The sequence below is a fragment of the Nelumbo lutea genome, chromosome 2 (genome assembly GCF_056320005.1).
Source record: "Nelumbo lutea isolate HS-2025 chromosome 2, American lotus-T2T, whole genome shotgun sequence".
Taxonomy (NCBI): Eukaryota; Viridiplantae; Streptophyta; class Magnoliopsida; order Proteales; family Nelumbonaceae; genus Nelumbo; species Nelumbo lutea.
In genome coordinates this window covers 44,873,669-44,894,661 of record NC_142685.1, presented here as the reverse complement: position 1 = coordinate 44,894,661, position 20,993 = coordinate 44,873,669, and the positions used below count along the sequence as shown (strand labels likewise).

At 37.8% G+C, this 20,993-nt stretch overlaps 1 protein-coding gene across 1 annotated transcript in view; it reads right to left on the bottom strand.

Moving 5' to 3' along the window:
• LOC148870279 (cell number regulator 8-like) overlaps positions 1 to 14,305 on the bottom strand; it is a 32,289-nt gene extending 17,984 nt beyond the window's left edge. Inside the window, exons 1-2 of the mRNA XM_088972199.1 lie at positions 14,169 to 14,305; positions 13,895 to 14,079 (exon numbers count right to left, since the gene is read on the bottom strand). The gene's annotated coding sequence lies outside the window, so the exon portion shown is untranslated. The remainder of the gene's footprint in view (positions 1 to 13,894; positions 14,080 to 14,168) is intronic.
• Positions 14,306 to 20,993: the final 6,688 nt, after the last annotated feature.

Here is a 20,993-nt window from a genome sequence, read left to right as displayed (position 1 = left end):
TTAACACCAAGGCTGCTTGGTGTTATCTGTGCTAGACCATCCATGCTCAAGTTAGCACCTCAAAAGCCATTGTAGATGAAACTGGAATTTTTTGAGTCTGCAAATGAGCCAACCAAAAGCAAAAACATAGACGACAACTCTGCAAGCATAACAAACATAATCAAGTGCGTTCTTGTTGATTAATTTATGAGTGTCATAGTTCCCTTTGAGAACTAATACAAACCATTTTCAATCAAAAGTAACGAGAAAAAGTTTTGCTATCATCCAAGGGGCATTTGTCTCAAATTTCTCTCCAATGTTTTGCATGGAAAGAGCGAATGAATTCAGTATATAGTCCTTTGGGAATACTAGTCGGATCCCCTATTTCAACCTTCTATTGTGCGAGTTTTCTTTGTATCCATAATAACCAAGTTGAAGTAGAAGAATTTGAGTAATTGATTCTTACAAGGAGGTGAGGGTTGCAAATCATCTTCTAAGTGGTGAGATTCAGATTGTATGTCGATGTTGTAGATAGATGGTTGGGCTTGGGAGAAAGGGAATGAAAAGTGGATTAATTTTTTTTAATAAATTTTGGAGTCTGGACTGCTAACATTGTCAAATTTAAATGAAAGAGGGGAGGGTGGCATATTGGTGTCATTGGACAAGATAGAATTTTTTTCTGTCCCTAGGGGATAGACGATGTGAGCTCAAAACTATGGACTTAGTTGCTAGAAAATCAAAGTTCGACAACGGACTTGCACACAAAGACCACAACGGAATCTCGTTAAGCAGCTTCTCATTATTGTCGTGATAGATGACACTAGAGAAATCCGGTGGGTTGACACTTCTTCCCCATCAAGATCGTCTTCTGCCATATCCCACCATCTCTGAATCCTTTGTCCTCTTCAACGTCAATTTCAGATTCTTCATTGGTTCTCTTCTTGTGGGGAAGGCAATCACTTGTTGCTGAGAGTCGTGAGAAGCCACTTTTACATTTCTAACGGTGACTTGAGTGGTGTTTTTGGATTGTTAGTCTCCATTCTGAACTTCCTCGAAACTCGATTAGCTTGCTTGGCATAGAGAGTTGTTGTCACTAGAAAAAGATCATCGATGGAAAAGCAAACCTTGGCAATGGACTTTGACGCAAAGACCTTAGCAAAATCTGTTAACAAAACAAGTGCAAAATTTCTAGAAAGCTAGGGTGGCAACCCGAGGACATCCACCACGTGATATCTGTATTAAGGGAAATTGTCTAAAACTCATCATGAGTTTTTAGCATTTCTATTAAACTCACCACAACTTTTCAAAATGTCTAAAACTCACCATGTCACCAACTTGACGTTAAACAAACTAACGGGTGTTAATATATTACCATTTTAACCTTCATAGAAAATATAAAATATATATAAAACAAATTAACGGGTATTAATATATTACCATTTTAATATTTAGACATGAAAAAAAAGGAAACAATTCAAAAAATATTTTCAAATATAAAATACATAAAAACATAGAAATTATAAAAAATATAAAAAAGTATAGAAATTGCAAACAAAATAAAAAATTATTTTCAAATTATAGAAACTATAGAAATTGAAAACCAAAATAAGAAAATAAAAATTGTAGAAAAAACACAAAAAAATATAGAAAACACACAGAAATTGCAAATAAATAACAAAAAATACAGGAAAATTTATAGATTGTAGAAAATAGAAAATGTAAAAAAAATAGAAATTATAAAAAACATTGGAAATTATAACAAAACACTAAAAATGCAAAAAAAAACAAGAAAATTGAAAAATGAAAAAGACCATTTTTCCTCTAACTCACCACTCAAGGGTAATTTGGTCATGAAAATTGTTATTTATGCTGACATGGACACCTCTATTAAGAAGTATTAAGAGCGCACTAATGGAAGGTGATTTTTGGAAAATAAAAACTTACTGACATGGTGAGTTTTAGACATTTTGAAAACTTGTGGTGAGTTTAAGAGAAATGTTGAAAATTCATGGTGAGTTTTAGACAAATTCCCTTGTATTAATCCCATCACAACTACACCAACCTTGTCGCATATATATAAATATATGTCGTCATTTGATGAGCCAAGGATCGAATGAGACATTTCTGATCATCTCGTCTATTTCTGTTGTAATCCTCCCTTATCTTGTTTTTTGTGCATTTTTACATGGTATTAGAGCCATTTTGGGCTTCTGTATTTTGTTCTTCCATCTAGTTTCCTTGCGATGGAATTGAACCATGATTTGCCCTATTTCCTGCATACTTAGAATAATCCAGGAATTCTGTTGGTATCTTGTCCTCTCAATGGAGACAACTATCCGACCTGGCAGTGTGTGATGAGAAACGCCTTGAGAGCCAATAACAAGTATTGCTTTGTTGATGATTCACTACCAACAGATGCATTTCAATGGTGATTTCTTGGGTTTTCAATTCATTAGCACATGAACTCCATGACAGTGTTGTCTACGCAGACAAAACCAGTGAAATATGGAAAGGTCTTGAGGAGAGGTTCTCATAGAAGAATGTGCCAAGAACCTACCAACTCAAAAAGAACCTTGCAACATTGTAGCAAGGAAATTTTTCGGTAGCAGCCTACTTCACCAAATTGAAGGCCCTATGGGACGGGCTCCAAACACTGGTTCCTGTACTTGAGTGCACTTAAGGAGCGGCTAAACAATTTGTCACCATGTGAGAAGACGAGAAACTGCATCAGTTTCTCATGGGATTCGGTGATGTCTTCAGTAATGTTAGATCCAATATTCTTGGATCGGAACCTTTGCTAAACATCGATAGGGCATACTCTCTAGCAGTTCAGGAAGAGAAACACCTTGCCTTCGTCAATACACTGATGAATGCAAATCTTGATGCCAAACCAACACTCTTTGCAAATTTTTCCAAGAACCATTTGGGGTCTAATACCCAAACCAAGCATAAAGTGAAATGTGAGCACTCCAAGAAACCTGGGCATACGTGAGACCGTTGTTTTGAGCTTGTTGGATATCCACCGAATTGGAACAAGGGTAAAGCACAACGAACAAGATTCTGTTGCAAAATTTCTGAAAAGTCAGGTTGGCAAACTTGAGGATGTCCACCACGTGATATTTGTATTAATCTCATCGCGACTACACCAACCTCATCGCATATATAAATATATGTCGTCATTCCACGATCCAAGGATCGATGAGACATTTCTCAACTCGTCTATTTCTGTTGTAATCCTCCATTTTCTTGTTTTTATTCCATTTTTACAGAATCTCGTTAAGCAGCTTCCCGTTATTGTCGTAATAGATAACACTAGAGAAATCCGGTGGTTGATACTTCTTCCCCAACATCTTCTACCACAACCCACAATCTATGAATCCTTCATCCTTCTCTCCAACGCCAATTTTGAATTCTTCATTGATTCTCTTCTTATGGTAGATTATGATCACCTTGTTGTTGAGAGTCATGAGAACTGCTTCGGCGTTGCTAATGGTGACTTGGGCGGTGTTATTGGATGGATTATTGGACTATTAATCTTTGTTCTAAACTTCCTCAAAACCCGACTGGCCTGCTTGGCATAGAGAATTGTTGTCATTTGATTGGGATTTGGACACAACACATTGTTCTAGTACTTAGGATCTACCCACAATTTGTTCCCACATAAGAAATTTCATCAAGCAAGAATAGTCATCAATGAAGAACAATTGCCAAAAAATGAAAGATATTCTCTGGCAAATGGAATATTCTGAGCAATGGCACCACTACAAGTGGTCTTAGGGGTTTTTTTTTCCTTTGAAAAGGAACTATAACAAAGCGTAAAAGGTAGGTTAGTTGAACAAGGATAATTCTAGCATTTTAAAATATTTTAATGATGCTTTGACGGTTAATCACGAGCAATTTCGTAACTTTATGTATTTACCGTTTGAATCAGTGATAGTGACGTAAGGGAGGTTTTTGTTGAATTCTTTAAAAATTAAGGGGAGGCTTTTGCTAAAGTGAAACTAAAGGGGGGGTTTATGATTGTCGCAAACTTTAGGTGAGGTTATTGTATTTTACCCTAATAATAATATTAACTTTAATTGTCATTGATGATGTTGGGGGCTAGCATCCCAAAGGAGCTGTCTTGAAAGAGGGTAGATTCAGTCCTCACAAAACTATGTTTACACTGTTCTCATAGCCTTTTCCAGCCGTGTAATGGGAATATCTCCATACTTGGTTCTTTTTATTCATGGGGAGATGTTCCCAATGCATGGATAAAAAGGGATGTGAGAAGGTATGAACACAGTTTTGTAAGCACCAAATCCGATTTCATCTTGAAAATTGAAAATGACTTTTTCATGAACTAAAAATCTTAGGCATTGTTCTTTTAGAAGATAAGTGCATTAGGGTGATATACTTGTCATGGACCTTTTCTATACTTTGCCTCTAAATAATGGTATACTTTCACCTAGTCTAGAATATGGGACATCAACATGCCTCTCCTTGCTCCATTACCCCACCTTGCATTCTCCTTGACTCTCTCTCCTTTCCCCTTCCCACCACTCTCATTAAGCCATGTCACCATTCCCAACCCAACTACCTAAAAAAATTTGTAGAATCTCTCTCCTAAGGTATCTTCTCTAAGCCATTAGGAACACATCATGTTACACCAATCTATATCCACTCAATCTCATTTAAAATATTCATATTAATTAATAGATAGTTAAATACGGTTAATATTTAATCCAACCCATATTCAATGGTTATTAAATAGTGTTATTACCAAAAGTTAATAAATACATTTAGTAAATTACCAAAAATAAATATTCTTATTAGTATGGTAAGTAAATTACCAAAATTTAATAAATATTGTTATTAATTAACTCATCATGAATTTTAAAGTATTTTGGGTAAATATTGTTATATTCATTCATGTTATTTAACAAATTTTATAGAAATTGAAAACTCTTTAACTAATTTCTATAAAATTGAGAATTATATTTAACACTTATCAAAAAGTATAAACTTTTAGTTATTGCTATTATTATAGTTAATAACCAAATGTAGATGGGGAATAAAGCGTTATAATTTTGGAAAAATGGAATTATTAATTAATTTATATTGGAAAGTGATGAGGGTGGATTTGGCCCCCCAGTGAAATTGTGACACATGGCACCTCATGCAAACCAAGTGCAACCTCTTGACAACTAGGCAGCTCAGGAAGCTCGGGCAGCTCGGCAGAGCTTGCCACAGCTTGCCACTTACAAACAGCTCAGCATGGCTCGCCACAGGCAACTTGACAGAGCTCACCACAAGCAGCTTGACATAGCTCGGTATAGCTAGGGGCAGCTCGGCATAGGCAGCTCGCCATTCCGCAGGCATCCTGGCGTCTTACGAAGAGCTCACCACTTAGGGGCAGCTCGGCACTTACAGGTAGCTTGGCATAGGTAGCTCACCACTTAGGGGCAGATCGGCGTATCGCATGAAGATCTCCTGCCTGACAATCATACCTGAAAGATCTGGAGACCTGCACCCATGTCTCTCGCTAGGCGGCGCCGTGCCTGTCAGCCCTGAGAGTTGTCCCTTGACTGGCAGAGCAGAGCTGTACTCTATGGCAGCCACCTGCACCTGCCACCTCAACTTTGGCATTAACGGCTGCGGCAGAGAGACAGAGGCGGTTACGCCTGATTTGATAGGACACCACTATATAAGGACTCCGACCCCCAAAGACAAGGGGGAGAGAATGAAAAAAAATGGAGGTAATCCCTGCTCTCTAGCTCTCTCATTCCTCTAATATCATTTTCAAGCTCTCGACAATTAGAGTGCTAACTTAGGCATCAGAGAGTCCTTGCCGGGTAAATACCCCCGGCCCCCCTGGTTCAGTTCTCGTAGGTTCCCCAACTCCCGCTGCCTACAAAGAGGAGGAAAAGATGGAGTTCTCGCAGGTCTCTCAGCTCCCGCCGCCTACAAAGGAGAGGAGATCACCTCATGCAGAGGGTAGTCGGGTTGCACTACACCAGGGAGCTCCACCATCCTTTGAGTTACAAGCCGCCTAGGAGCAGGTCAAATGACGAGTCCACCAAGGTAGCTCACCACCATGGAGCTCGGCATATCTCTCCCGCAGGTAGTTCACCACCAAGGAGCTCCACCATCCTCTCCTGAGAGCAGGTCAAATGACAAGGTACTTAGCCAAAAAAATTGATACACCACAAAAAATTGGTACGTGACTAGGACCGGTTACCTCAATTGGCGTCGTCTGTGGGAACATGCTACAAAAAACTAAGTTCTCATCCTACAAAAGCTAAGTCCTCTTCTCCTAGAAAGCTAAGTCCTCACTTTTTAGAAATTGAAGCTCTCGCTTTATAGTTTACATTTTTTATGAACTCAAAGACTACGCAAGGAGCTAACAGACTAAGTTTACTTTCAATTCAGATAAAGCCTCATCAGTCCTCTTCGCAAGGTCCCCCTACAAAGATGAGCTCTTCGTGGCTTCCGTGGGAGTTGGCGGCCAACAGACTACATAGGCGCCCTTACTGGTCGAGCCTTCCAAGGCTCCCGTGTGAGCTAGCAACCTAAAGTTAGTAGTGCCACCCCCGAAGGTCGAGCTCCTAGTAGCTTCTTGTAGGAGTGGGTGTCCGGCATTACGAAGTTGATGCAGTGCAATCATAGCTCTAAGGCACCCACCTGGTTGGCTCGGCACCTTACAGGTAGCTTGGCACCTCACTAGTAACTCGGCACCTCGCAGACAGCTCATCACCTGGTCAGTTCGGCACCTCACAGGTAGCTCGGCACCTGGTTAGCCTGACACCTCACAGGTAGCCCGACACCTCACAGGTAGCTCAACACCTAGTCAGCTCGGCACCTCACAGGTAAAGCCTATGGGCCACATTACTGCTTAAGACCCAGTCGCCTCTTCGGCACAGGCAAAGTCAAAAAAAGAGTGGGCTACGAGTCACTCCCAAAATCCTACGGGCCTCATTACTACTTAAGACTCAGTCGCATCTTCGGCACAGGTAAAGTCAAAGAAGAGTGGACTATGAGTTGCTCCCAAAGCCTACGGGCCACATTATTGCTTAAGACCCAGTCGCCTCTTCGGCATGGGCAAAGTCAAGAAGAGTGGACTACGAGTCACTCTCAAAGCCTACGGGCCACACTATTGCTAAATACCCAGTCGCTTCCTCAACATGAGCAAAATCAGCAAAAGTGAACTATAAGTTGCCCCCAAAGCCTAAGGGCTACACTACTGAACTGGCGGAGACTTCCTCACCTTACAGGCAGCTCGCCATTGGCAGGCAGCTCGTTGCATACAGGCAGCTCGCCATTGGCAGGCAGCTCGTTGCATACAGGCAGCCCCCAAAGCCTAAGGAATTGGATCAACACTTACTAGCTCGTCAACTTACGGGCCAAAAGAAGAAATCTACTCCCTTCGTTGAGTTACTCTCAGCTCGGAAGTGGGGGGCAAATGATGAGGGCGGATTTGGCCCTCCAGTGAAATTGTGACACCTAGCACCTCATGTAAACCACGTGCAGCCTCTTGGCAACTAGGCAGCTCAGTAGAGCTTGCCACTTACAGACAGCTCGTCATTGCTTGCCACAGGCAGCTCGATAGAGCTCGCCACAAGCAGCTCGACATAGCTCGAGGAGCTCGGTATAGCTAGGGGCAGCTTGGCATAGGCAGCTCGCCACAAGCAGTTGGCCACTCCGCAGGCAGCCTGGCGTCTTATGAAGAGCTCGCCACTTAGGGGCAGCTCGGCACTTACAGGTAGCTCACCACTTAGGGGCAGCTCGGCGTATCGCAGGAAGATCTTCTGCCTGACAATCGTGCCTGCCAACCCTGAGAGTTGTCCCTTGACTGGCAGAGCCGTATTTTGCAGCAGCAGCCTGCACCCACCACCTCAGCTCTGGCATTAACGGCTGCGGCAGAGAGACAGAGGCGATTACGCCTGACTTGACTGAGGCTGTTACGCCTGATTTGATAGGACACCACTATATAAGGACTCCGACCCCCAAAGACAAGGGGGAGAGAATGAAAAAAAATGGAGGTAATCCCTGCTCTCTAGCTCTCTCATTCCTCTAATATCATCTTCAAGCTCTCGACAATCAGAGTGCTAACTTAGGCATCAGAGAGTCCCCGCCGGGTAAATACCCCCAGGCCCCCTGGTTCAGTTCTCGTAGGTTCCCCAGCTCCCGCTGCCTACAAAGAGGAGGAAAAGATGGAGTTCTCACAGGTCTCTCAGCTCCCGCCGCCTACAAAGGAGAGGAGATCACCTCATGCAGAGGGCAGTCGAGTTGCGCTACACCAGGGAGCTCCACCATCCTTTGAGTTACAAGCCGCCTAGGAGCAGGTCAAATGACGAGTCCACCAAGGTAGCTCACCACCAGGGAGCTCGACATAGCTCTCTCACAGGTAGTTCACCACCAGGGAGCTCGGCATAGCTCGAGCAGCTCGGCATAGCTCTCCCTAGCTCGGTATAGCTCGGGCAGCTTAGCATAGCTCTCCCCCAGGCCGTTCACCACTAGGGAGCTCCACCATCCTCTCCTGGGAGCAGGTCAAATGATGAGGTACTTAGCCAAAAAAACTTGATACGCAACACAAAATTGGTACACGACAAGGACCGATTACATCAGAAAGTAAAAGATAAATTAGTGTAATTTTGTTAGTAAACTACCTAATAAAAATATTTAATAACATTTTAAAATAATTTTCAATAAATCTCCATAATTATACAAATATAATAAAATTTTCACAAAACTACATTTCTGTAAAATAACACTTAAGAAATGAAAAGATATAAAATTTTTGAAAGTTTATTAAAATGTATTAAATAATTATTGAAAATTATTGGAATATTTTGGAGATTTTAGGAAAATTTATTACATTTTATAGATTTTAGAAAATTATTTAAGATAAATGAGTATGGGAAAGGGAAAACAATAAATTTGAACCAATAATTACACAAATTATTAAGATAAATTAGTATAATATTGGAAAAAGGAAATGATTGATTAGTTTATATTAAAAAATATAAGATAAATTAGTGTAATTTTGTAAGTAAACCATTTAAAAAGAAAATAAATTATTTAAAAACAATTTAAAAATAATTTTGAATAAATTTTCAAAATTACACAAATGTAAAAATTTTTCCAAAATTTTCATAAAATTACACTTTTGAAAATTAAAGAAAATTTAGTGTACTTTTAGAAATTTACCATGCGGTTGATAGTCTGTATATCCTTTTGATCGTTTTTGACATCAAATTGAATATTGGGTTGGCAAGGAGTGGATGCCTTGCCTAGACTGAACCAGCCCGACACTGAGGATGAGGATGGGGAAAATTCAAGGATTCCCCATCCTTGATGAGGAGTGGGTGCCTTGCCTTGAACTCTCCTGACATTGAGGACGAGGCAGGGAAATTCGAGGATTCCTCATCCCTAGCAGGGAGTGGGTGCCTTGCCTTGAACCCACATGACACTCGGGATGCGGTAGAGTGTCTTGACTATAAGGTTGTGATAGGGATGGGTGCCTCGCCCCATCGCCATTCCTATATAATTGTTAATTATTAGTGAAATTAATAAAAATGTTAACTTTTGTAATTATTTTTATTTGTTTAAAGTCAATTAAAATTTCGTTTAAAAATAATGAAAATAATAACAAGTATTAAAATTACTACAAATGAAATGATTAATAAAATTAAATTTATTAAAATATTTGTTCACATTAAATTAACAATAATTATTGTCTATAAATCAACATTAAATGAAAAATACAATTATTAAAAGATTAAATATTAAAAATAACTTTGAATACTTTTAGTTAATTAACAACAAATTTTGGTTATTAATTTATCAATTAATTAATAGTAAATACAATTATTAAATCTTTCAAATTTTCCTATTCATCATATGGGTCCCTGCCAGGTGTAATAATAATAATAATAATAATAATAATAATAATAATAATAATAATAATAATAGTAATATTAATAAAATAATAAATCAAAATATTAATAAATAATAATAATAATAATTAATAATTAATAATAATAATAATAATAATAATAATAATAATAATAATAATAATAATCATTATACTATGTAAAGTATTGTTATGATTAATTATTAAAAATTATTCATAATAATAAATAATAATTAATAAACTATATTAACTTTCTTTTCCATGAATTATATTGTTTATGATTATTTTCATAAACTATGCCATTGACTTTGTTTTAGGCATTTTTAATATAATTTATTTTAATTTTTTTGTCAAATTGATCGGACCATTATTTTGATTCTTTTAATTTATTTATAAGTCTTAATTGTTTCATTCTTGATTAATAAAATACATGCTTCCCCGCTGGTGTGTATGTATGTATAAATTAATAAGTGATTAATATTGTTTTAAATTTAAAATTTTTATTTTATTTTAATGAATTGTGTATGGGCCACAATCACTTGATCTCTCACTAATTAGCATTTAGTGACTAGGTAATGTGGAGTATGATCATTGGCTCCACAGCCTACTACGCATTTGACTAATCCCAATTTAATCAAGCCTTTTCTCAAAGGCCAGGAATATTGTGTTTTCTATTTAACCTGACCTTGCCATCCAATGGGTCGGGTCCCATTTAAGATGTGACCAGCGGTAGTATGACACAACCAAATTATCTTAGCTGTCTTTGGTGCAGATGACCCAAAGCTTCTAGTTAGTTTGTAGGTAAACATGTTTAAACCAGTCGATAAGAATGGATATAATTATAAAAAAGGGTTCAACTATGATACGGAAAAGATATGATATCCGAAAAACAACTGATCAATAAAATGGAATCATAAACGTGATAGCGGACCATGTGTTATTTATCAAAATTCATGGGTGAGTTTTGATTGGTCAAAACTATTTTCATATCATACCTTTCCTGTATCATTGATTTTCCCTTATAAAATATCTGGTCTTTTAATTTAAAGACAAAGTTATGTTATTAATAGAGTCCTCCCCATTGTATATCGCTGCAATGTATAGCCTACATCGTGCATTAAAGGGGGATAAAAAATGCTTTTTTTAATATGGCTAGAACTGTTATTACTTTATTTTCTTGGGAAATAAAAGAACACAGGTAAATGCATTTATCTGGGTAAGTGTTTATCAAGAAAAATTTACCCAGATAATTACATTTATCTCGACAAATAACTTATGAAAAAGTAAACAGGGCCTAAATGGAAAAAAAAAAGGTAGCTTTAGTTTTAGTAGAAAAGAGTGCTTTTTTTTACCTCAAATTAGATAAGCAATACCTCGGTCCCACAAGCGCTTAAGTTTGAAAATTCTACTTTTTCAAACAAGCTCTTTGGAAAAAAAGAAAGATGTTTTAGTGTCACCTCATCACCAACTTTTTTTAATTCAAAATAACTTATTACAAATGCTAAGGTCTAAATAGAGTTTTTTCCCCTACTTTTTTTAAATGGGCTTTTTGGATGTAAAAGTCCTTTTGAGCTTCCCTAATATAAAGGACAAATACCATTGGAGAAACACTAAAAAATATGATAAGTGGCTGAACAAGCTTTTTGGACGGATCCGATCTCATAAAGCCTAGAGGCAAAAACAGCAAGGCCAAAACCCTCCCAAACGAGCACCAGATGTCCAATTAGGATGCTTTTGGCTTCCATAATCCTGCAATCTATTGTGCTTCTTTCACATTGTTAGGATGCAATTGATGAGTTGTTAGGATTGTTAGACAGTGAATGTCCTTAGCTCCAATCAACATGATGTACATTATGACATTTATTGTAAATGAATAAAGTACATATTTGATTCATGTTATTATTGTGTATTTTTGTGTAATACCCTTAAGTTGGACACATATGAGATTCATGTTATTTTAGAATCTTCATAGTCATTGGAAGATCTGAGGAGATTTATCCTGCCAAGATTGACACTATTGTACTGCCAAGTTGGTTGGGGGTGGCTTGTCTTAGTTGCCAGGGTGAGACCTGAGGTACATGTAGTGTGGGTTTTCTTGAAACCCTGAATCGGACTAAAATTCTAGTATTGCCCTGGACCTTAAAGATAGATGGGCAAAATTGGAATGTTACGCCTGACCCCTAGACTCAATTATGATAATGTACTAGGTGTCATATTGGACTGTCATTGATATGCCAATCAGTGAGATTCTTAGAGGGGGTCAAAACCTAGGTATGTTGGGACAGTTCGAGAATTCATCTGAGTGGGTGATCATAGTGATAGGATCAGCTCCTTTGTCGAACAAAGTGAATGATCGGGGATTCACTCTCTCTGATGAAAACCTAAACTATATATATATATATATATATATATATATATATATATATATATTATGGTTTCAAAATGTTTTAATTCCTGGGATCCCTGTGCGTAGAGAGTGTAGCACTGTACCTTGCAGCCGAAGGAGAGGTCCTCTCTTGTCGGGCAGTGTTTGATCATTATGGGTTGAGAGGTTAAGTGTAAGACCATTGAGGATTATACCTAATGGGCTAATCTTACATCTACCCACAGTCCTTGGGCCTTCATAAGATGGCTGGACCCAAAGACCATTTAGTGTAAATGTTGGGCCCATTAAGAGCCCATAGTAATGGACTTAGGAGTTCACTGCATTCAGCAGTGAATTTGGCCAGGCCTTGTAACAGAGGCTAGGCTGAACCCATGTGGCTGATATGTAGATCAATGATAGGGTCCTACGCCATACAAAGAGGGCCAAGCTAGCCAGCATTAAAGTGGAAGTGAGCCTAAAAGCTTAATGGGCCTAAAAACTCCTTTTGAACTGGGTTAATTAGATTAATTAAATAGGGGCGGATCTGGGATTTGGATCAACAGATAAGATAAGGAATTATCCTTATCCACTTAAAGAGTCTACATCCAAATAAAGATTTGGATCAAAGGAACTTGTAATTTGATTAGGAAGGTTGATCTTTATCTGCAAATAAGATAAGAGATTATCCTTATCACTTAAAGAGTCCAGATCCAAATAAAAGATTTAAATTAGGAAACTCTTAATGGGATTAAGAAAATTTCTCTTTAAAGCTATAAATAAGAGAGCAGGGCAAATCTCCAAAGACACATTCGCTGAATACAGAGAGAAGACAACACAATTAGACTACTATTGCCTTCTGCTCTATTTCTTCCTGCTCTTGCTGTCCCACCCTGTTCGATCTCCAGTTCTTGGATTGGATCAAGATTGAATCTTGATATTGTTTTTTGCCAGAAGAAACAATCTAGAAGTTATGCTCACTACCATATTCGATTCTTGTTGAAAAATCACTAGTTCTTGGTGAAGAACTACCTGTTGATCCTGCCTCACCCCAAGCTGTGTCATCTTCAGTGGAGGGAGGATTTGGTACCCTCTTTGGGTGTGAACACCTACGTTGGGAGGAGCATTCTTGCGTGGATTCCGTATCAGGTATATCCCTCTCTTATTTTTTGTTTCAGATTTGGTTTGGTTTGGTTACAAGAATGAACCTTGAAAATGTTGTTTTCTAAATTGGGAATAGGATTCACGGATGGGAGTAAAGAAAATTTTGAAATTTCGCCCAACTTTCCTGCATGGTTCGGCCATCCATATGATAGATCTCCCATCCCTTCAAGGTCACCAAATCATATGAGATTAGGCCTGATCCATCTCAGATTGTAGGGCCAATTGGTTGTCGAGTTAAAATGATACAATCTATCTGGATCTAAAACATAAACATACATACATATATACATACATATATATATATATATATATATATATATATATATATATATATATATATATATATATATATATATATATTCTGGATCTAACTATTACATTTACCAGAAGAAAACCAAAGATATTAACAAAATATAAGCAATCAAATAGTAGTAAAGCCACATCTAAAACCAAAACTAAAAATCAAACCAGGCAAATACAGCATGAGATCTTACATCTTTAACATTGTGAGCTCTTGGGCCTTTGAAATTTGGCTTCACCGTGACACTTCCATGATATATGAAAGGGCGGCCACGTGATTGATTTGGCGGAGGAATGTAGGAGTGAGTCTCGGGACCTCTTTAGTCAATCTCGTCCACTTCCCTATCTAAATTATTTATGGCATCTGAATCTGATCCTCCTACGGAAAAGTCATTGTGTCCATACTTAAGCCGATCGAACAGAATATTATAAATTCATATATGACACTAGATCTGTATGAGTGCGTACCTTCTGCTGCTAAGCTTGGTGGAGGCAGAAGAGCAGAGAGAAGAAGAACAGTGGCGATGAGAGATTTGAGCTTCAACATCGGTGGCTCCTCTCTGGTTATTCGGAGGTGAGAAGGCTTTACAAATGATGGTTCATATAGCACGGAGGAAGCACGGAAAAGCTGTTTAATTTCAGGTTTTGGTAATTGAAGCCATCACCATCGGCACAGCAAGCAGTTGCAAGGTTGTGATGTGGACGAGTTGCGCATTTATGGGCCGGAGGAACCACATATGGCCAAAGCTGAGTTTTTTTTTGGTTTTGGGTCAGGACTCAGCAGGACAGCCCCATGTATGAATTCTACCTACTACCTACCTTCTCGTCTCTCTTTCGGCAAATTTAAAACCCTCCCGACCTCCTCCCTCTCCTACTCCCAGTGGCTCAAACTGTCAAACGAAATCCAATGTTTTCTTTCATTCTTTCCTTTATACTACAATGACTTAACATACCTATCCCGGCCCACTGTATGCTTCTTAAATTAAAGGAATTCGAGTCTTCACCGCCATTAACTACTTTACCGTATTAGTAGGCTTAATCTTTTCGTTGCTGGCTTAATAAGTTTTACATTTGATCAAAGATATACTTGACATTTACACTGTTCTAAGAGAAAAAAAAAAGTAATTCTTTATTAACTTTCTATTTACATTTCTTTATTTTTCGTAAATTTTCTTTGCTTGCATAAATGGGTATACATTTTATCAAACTAGATGAAATAGTGATCCATTTTATTAACTCTTTTGGGGTGTTTTGTTTCTTGGGTTTTCTCCCAAGAACTCTAGAAGAATGTTATATAAGGTGGATGCAAGAGAGTTCCTTTCTGAAGAAGATGATGATCGTTTTGCTACAAGTCAAAGAAAGGGAAGAGGGACTGAGAATAACGTCCATGACCTACAAATACACCTTCATCAAAACAGTATAGCAGCCACACGTGGGGGGGTGGCGACAATAATGTCCATAGCTCAAAAACATGCCTACAGATTGTACGAAAAATCCGGACATCATGTGCATGACAAAAAGCTCCACAGAATTACAGAAGTAACAACATTTTGTCCCGGCCCCTTGGAATTCCGATCTACTAGAAATTTGATGAAATGAGATCCAATCAAACGAATTATAGAGGAACATTTTCTTGGGGAGTCAATGATCCATCAATGATGACACCATTTTTCTTCTCCTTGTTACCAAGGTTCAATTACATTCTTCTGACTTCTCTCACTTGACTTCAGGTCCTACGTGTAAAGCTTTTTACATGCATCAGTTCCTATGAAAATTCCAATATTCCTAATTCCTTCGTGAATTGTGAGAAAGACATACATTCATTAAAAACAACCATTAGAGAGGGACCAGCCGATGTAGATGATGGATTGACCCGGGTCTCGACCATTTATGACCCATTTGATGGAAGCGTCCACGTGGAGTTTTTTAGATAGAACATCAATTCTATGGGTCTTCTTATTTAACTTGGCATTGAACCTCAAGTACTGGAAAGGGTTAGGCCCATTATTTTTTTGTGTGGTCTCCATCCATTGGACGGTAGGAAGCATGAGTAGCCTTTTGAACTTCATGACACATTCAAACAAGATGATAGGGATTGTAAAAGGTAATTCTTTTCATTAAAACGAAAGAAAATAGATTTGTAATGGGTATCTTGTCAAAGTGTGTAAGAATGGAGTAGTTTTTCGCCTTATGCTTTGTTTGGAAGGAGTATAAATACAAATATGTGCATTATAAATATATATAAAATAATATAAAATACAAGGTTTTGCACTTTACGTATTTGTATTTGTACTCCTTCCAAACTGAGATTACTCTAATCAGTTTTGTAATGAAAATTTTCTTAACAGAGTAGACTCAAATTAAATTACATTATTTGCATAAACTTTAGTTATAAGATTGCATTTTTTTTTTGGGACGCTAGTCATAAATTTGGTATAGAGAGAGTTTTGACCACGTAACTAAACTTAGAACAAATATAGTGGGTTGGTATTTCTTAATATGTAAAGTTTTGGCCTCTTGGGTAGGTCCAGTTGAACCCAACCAGATTTCAGTGGGTCTGTGGGTCAAAATATATAAATCCGTCAAAATTTTAACTATAGATTGGGCTTGTGAGTTTGGATAGGTAGGCATACAAGATGAGCACACTGAGTAAATTGAGTAAACACTCAGGAAATTTGTGACATTTGTCCGGATGTAGTAGGGCATGTTAGGTAAGCACAATGAGTGATCACGTAATATTTGTGTGATACATGTCTCATTAATGTGCCTTTTATCCAAACGTTTTTGTTTTGTTAGATAGAAATTATCCATTATTTTTATTATTTTTATCAAAATAATTAAAAATAAAAACAATAAAAGGAAAAACTTAAACATGTCGGGAATTGAAACTGATTTACATCTTTTTTATTTTTTATTTTTAATTATTTTGACAAAGATAATAAAATAATGGATAATTTCTATCTGACGGAATAAAAACGTTTGAATGAAAGGCACATTAGCTGAACATGTATCACAGCTATTACGTGTTCACTCATTGTGCTTACCTAACGTGCCTACTACATCTGGACCCTTTATTTTACTAATTACTAATGTGCTCACAATGGTGTGCCTAATGTATCCGTCTCACCCTTTGGGTTGACAAACTATAATCCATTGCTCACTCATCAGCTTGCCTTTATTTCAACTACTCTAATTAACAATGGAAAAGAATAGGACCTTTCTTTCTTTTAATAAAAAATATTATTAATCGGGCCTCATGTGAGTATTATGTAATACAAAATATTAGTATCATCTATCTATATTTATCTATCTATACTATATTATATTATAAAGCGATTAGGTCTAACTCTTTTTTTCTTTCATTCTTTCTTTTCTCTTTAAACTTCTCTCCTTTCTACTTTACTCTTTTCCCGTCACATTCACACTCTCTCTGTCCCCTCCTTTTCCCTACCCAACCCTCTCAATAAGCCACGTGGCAAGAGATATATTAATTCAAACCATCTTATTCTAATTGGATACTAAACCAAGAGTAACCTAGTTGATTAGGAAACTTTCCGAAACAATATTTGAAAATACACTTAAAGCTATTATTGGATACCCCTGTTTTGAGAGTGTCGATGAACTTAAAACTTGGTATAATGTTTTGAAAATACGTAAAACATATTGATATTCCTGAACATTCTTCGATGCCCCTGTTTTGAGAGCACCAATGAACTACATACGTAAGAATGAATCGGTTTTTGTATCATACTTTCACCATTTTTTGTATCACACTACCCAAACTAACATTATTTTTCAATGCCATTATTGTTTCTTTACATCAGTTTTCTTACCTTTTTTTCTTCTCTGTTTTACCCTGTTTTGAAGATTTTGAACATAGTCCGAGATGGATGATTATGTTTTCCATTGCTTAAGGGTGGCCACGCATTTTAGGGGTGTCAATGGACCCGTTTTGGGTTGGACTCTATTCAAATCAAAATCCGTTTGGACGGATTGAACGGACTAATAAGACATTGAATTTGGACAGACTAGACGGACTAATATGACATATTGGATTGGACCTGGTTCATCCATAATGAATTTATATTGAATTGAGCCAATATCTGATAAGAACATAGCTGTCGAAGGATCAGGTTTGGGTTGAAATCAATCTAAATTAACAGAAATTTGAATAGATTGAACAGTCTCTGGATCGGTCCGCAATGGTCTAGAATATTCATTGGACTGGATTGGACCAGATCCATTTGTAGTGGATTCACATTGGACTGGACCAGATTGGACCAAATCCAGTCCAATTGACACCCCTAACGCATTTGGAGAGACTTTGAGCACAATTAGGTATCGATCCAGTTTTAAAGATTCATGGTCTTTTATTGTTTACAGATGTCATGACTCATGATTTAGTCTCACATTTCTGTAAACATCATTTTCATGTTTGTTTTAGGTTTGTTTTCAAATTGCTTGACGTTTGGATTTTCACTTTTTTGTTTTTGAATCCTCAAGTGAGACAAGACTTCGATTGTTAGACAGTTTTGTATGCCCTTAGCTTCAATCAAAATGATGTGCTTTATGAATTTATTGTAAATGAATAAAAGTATATATTTGATTCATGTTCCCTTGGTATGTTTCAGTGTAATACCCTTAAACTGGACACTTAATGAGACTCGTGTTAGTTTAGAATGTTCACAGCCAGTGGGTTAGTCTGGGGGGACCTATCCTGACAAGGCTGACACTGTGGTGCCACCCAGTCGGTTGGGGTGGCTTGTCTCAGCTACCGGGGTGAGACCCTAGGCACATACAGTGCGTGATTAATTGAATATTTGAACTGGACCAGATTTCCAGCATTGCCCTGAACCTTGGAGATTGATGGGTAAAACTGGAAAGTTACACCCGACCCCTAGACTCGATTATGATACTGCACTAGGTGTCGGATTGAGCTGTCTTATTTACCAATCAGTGAGATCCTTAACGGGGGCCAAAACCTAGGTATGTTGGGACAGTCTGAGAATTCATCTGAGTGGGTGATCATAGTGACAGGATCAATCCCTTTGTCGGACAAAGGTAACGATTGGGGATGCACTCTCACTAATGGAAACCAAGACTGTCGGCAGCCGATTTCAATCGTTGAAATTTGTTTTTACAAAATATATTTTATATGAGATATAAAAGTATATAAATTATGGTTTCGAAATGATTTGCAAAAGGTTTTAATTCCCGGGATCCATATTTGAGAGAGTGCAACACTGTTCCTTGCAGCCGAGGGAGAGGTTCTCTCTTGTCGGGCAGTGTATGATCATTATGGGCTGAGATGTTAAGTGTAAGGCCATTGAGGATAATATCTGATGGGCTAATCTTGCATCTGCCCACAGTCCCTAGGTGTTACAAGGTAGCTTGTCCCAGGGACCACTTAGGGTAAGTGTTGGGCCTATAGAGCCCATCTGATGGGTTTCAGGGGGTGCACTGTCTATAACAGTGTATTCGGCCAGGCCTTGTAACTGGGCTGAACCCATGTGGCTGATGTGTAGATCAATGTTTGGGTCCCACGCCATACAAGGAAGCCCAACTGGGCAGCAGTTTGAAAAGCTTAATGAATACATAACCCTAAATGGGCCTTAAGCCCATTTCGAACTAGGCTAATTTGATTAGTCTTTAAAGGGCGAATTCTGAGATAAGATCAGCTGATAGGATTGGGCCCACACCCTATCCACTCAGAGAGTCCAAGATCTAAATGAGATTTAGATTTGGAAACTTCCTAATTAGATTAGGAGCTGGCTGATCTAATCTGCAGATAAGATAATGATTATCCCTTATCTTAAAGAGACTTCTAATCTAGATATGATTTGGGTTAGCAACTCCTAATGGGATTAGGAGCTGATCCCTTTAAGTCTATAAAAGGAAGAGGGGGGTGGCAGCCTTTAGACATCCAACAGACTCACCAGCAACAGTCTTGTCTTCAAAGCTGAGATTACAGAAAAGAGAATTCTGCACCTTGCAAATACTCTCTAGCCGCCCCCTTCCTGCAGCCGCCGCGTATAGCAGTTTGATCTCCATTGCTTGGGAGAAATCAAGATTGGATCTTGATTCCAATCTTTTGGAGAAAAAAGATTGGTAGGAGTTGTATTCACAAGCCGTTCAGGTGATTATTGGGAAGAATCAAATTCTTAGGAATGACACTGCTGATTCTGCTCCACCTTGCACTGCGTCATCTTCAGTGGGAGCAGATTTTGGTTTCTATCTTGGGCGTGAACACATCCATTGAGAGATATTATTTCTCTGTATCAGGTTTTCTCTCTCTCTCTCTCTCTCTCTCCTCCTTTTGGTTCAGATCTGGTTCAGTTTATGATTCAAGAATGATCATTGAAAATATGATTTTTTAAATAGAGAATTCGATTCCCAGTTGAAGGGAGAGAAATATTTTTGAAATTCGTCCCCTTTATTCCGCAATCTTAAGCGTCCATGTGATGAATTTCCTATCCCTTCATCGATAGACCATTTGTTTTTGAATCCATGTGCAAAATGCAAATTTTCATACATCTTTGAATTCCAAATATAGCGGAAGAGTTATATACGTGATTAAAATGGAAAAATATAAGGAAAACCCAAGGGAAAAAAAATTTATTTGGGTTTTCGCATAACCCGTTTTGACGTGCGGGTGAAGAAGACAATTGAAAATGGGACGGTCTCGACCCGTTTTCGACAATTATCCAGGTTGCATGTCGGGTTTCCATCCGGGTCAATGAGTTTACCATGTATCCCGTAGTTATTTTTAGAAATACCAATTGTAAGCAAGAGTTTGGTTTTCCAAAGAGTCTCCATTGATCAAAACGCAACCAACCACCACATATAAGCATTTCCAAGAGACGTTTGCGCTTCCCAACAGTTTCTCCCGTAATAATCCTTTCAGTTGCCAAGTGTTAGAGCATTTTATCATGCTACTTAATTTCGTCTAAATAAGAATTCATTATAATTTATTTTGTTTTATTACTTTATTAATTAATTATTTAATGAACGGAAAATTTTTGATAATTAATGAATAGTAATTTAATTATTACCATATCCATTTATTATACCTTAAGTGGGTGAATAGTACCACTAATCGGGATGCAATTTGGGTGCGCTCGGTCTGGGCTTCTTTAAAATCTCATTGGGCCCGGTGTAATATCTGAGTTGCACCCCTACCCACTAAACCATAATTTATTTTCTTAGGTTGCTTTATAAAACTTATGACGTGTTAAACTTTTTTGTTAATGAGTTAATTAATTAATTAACTAATTAATTATGTAATTTTAATTA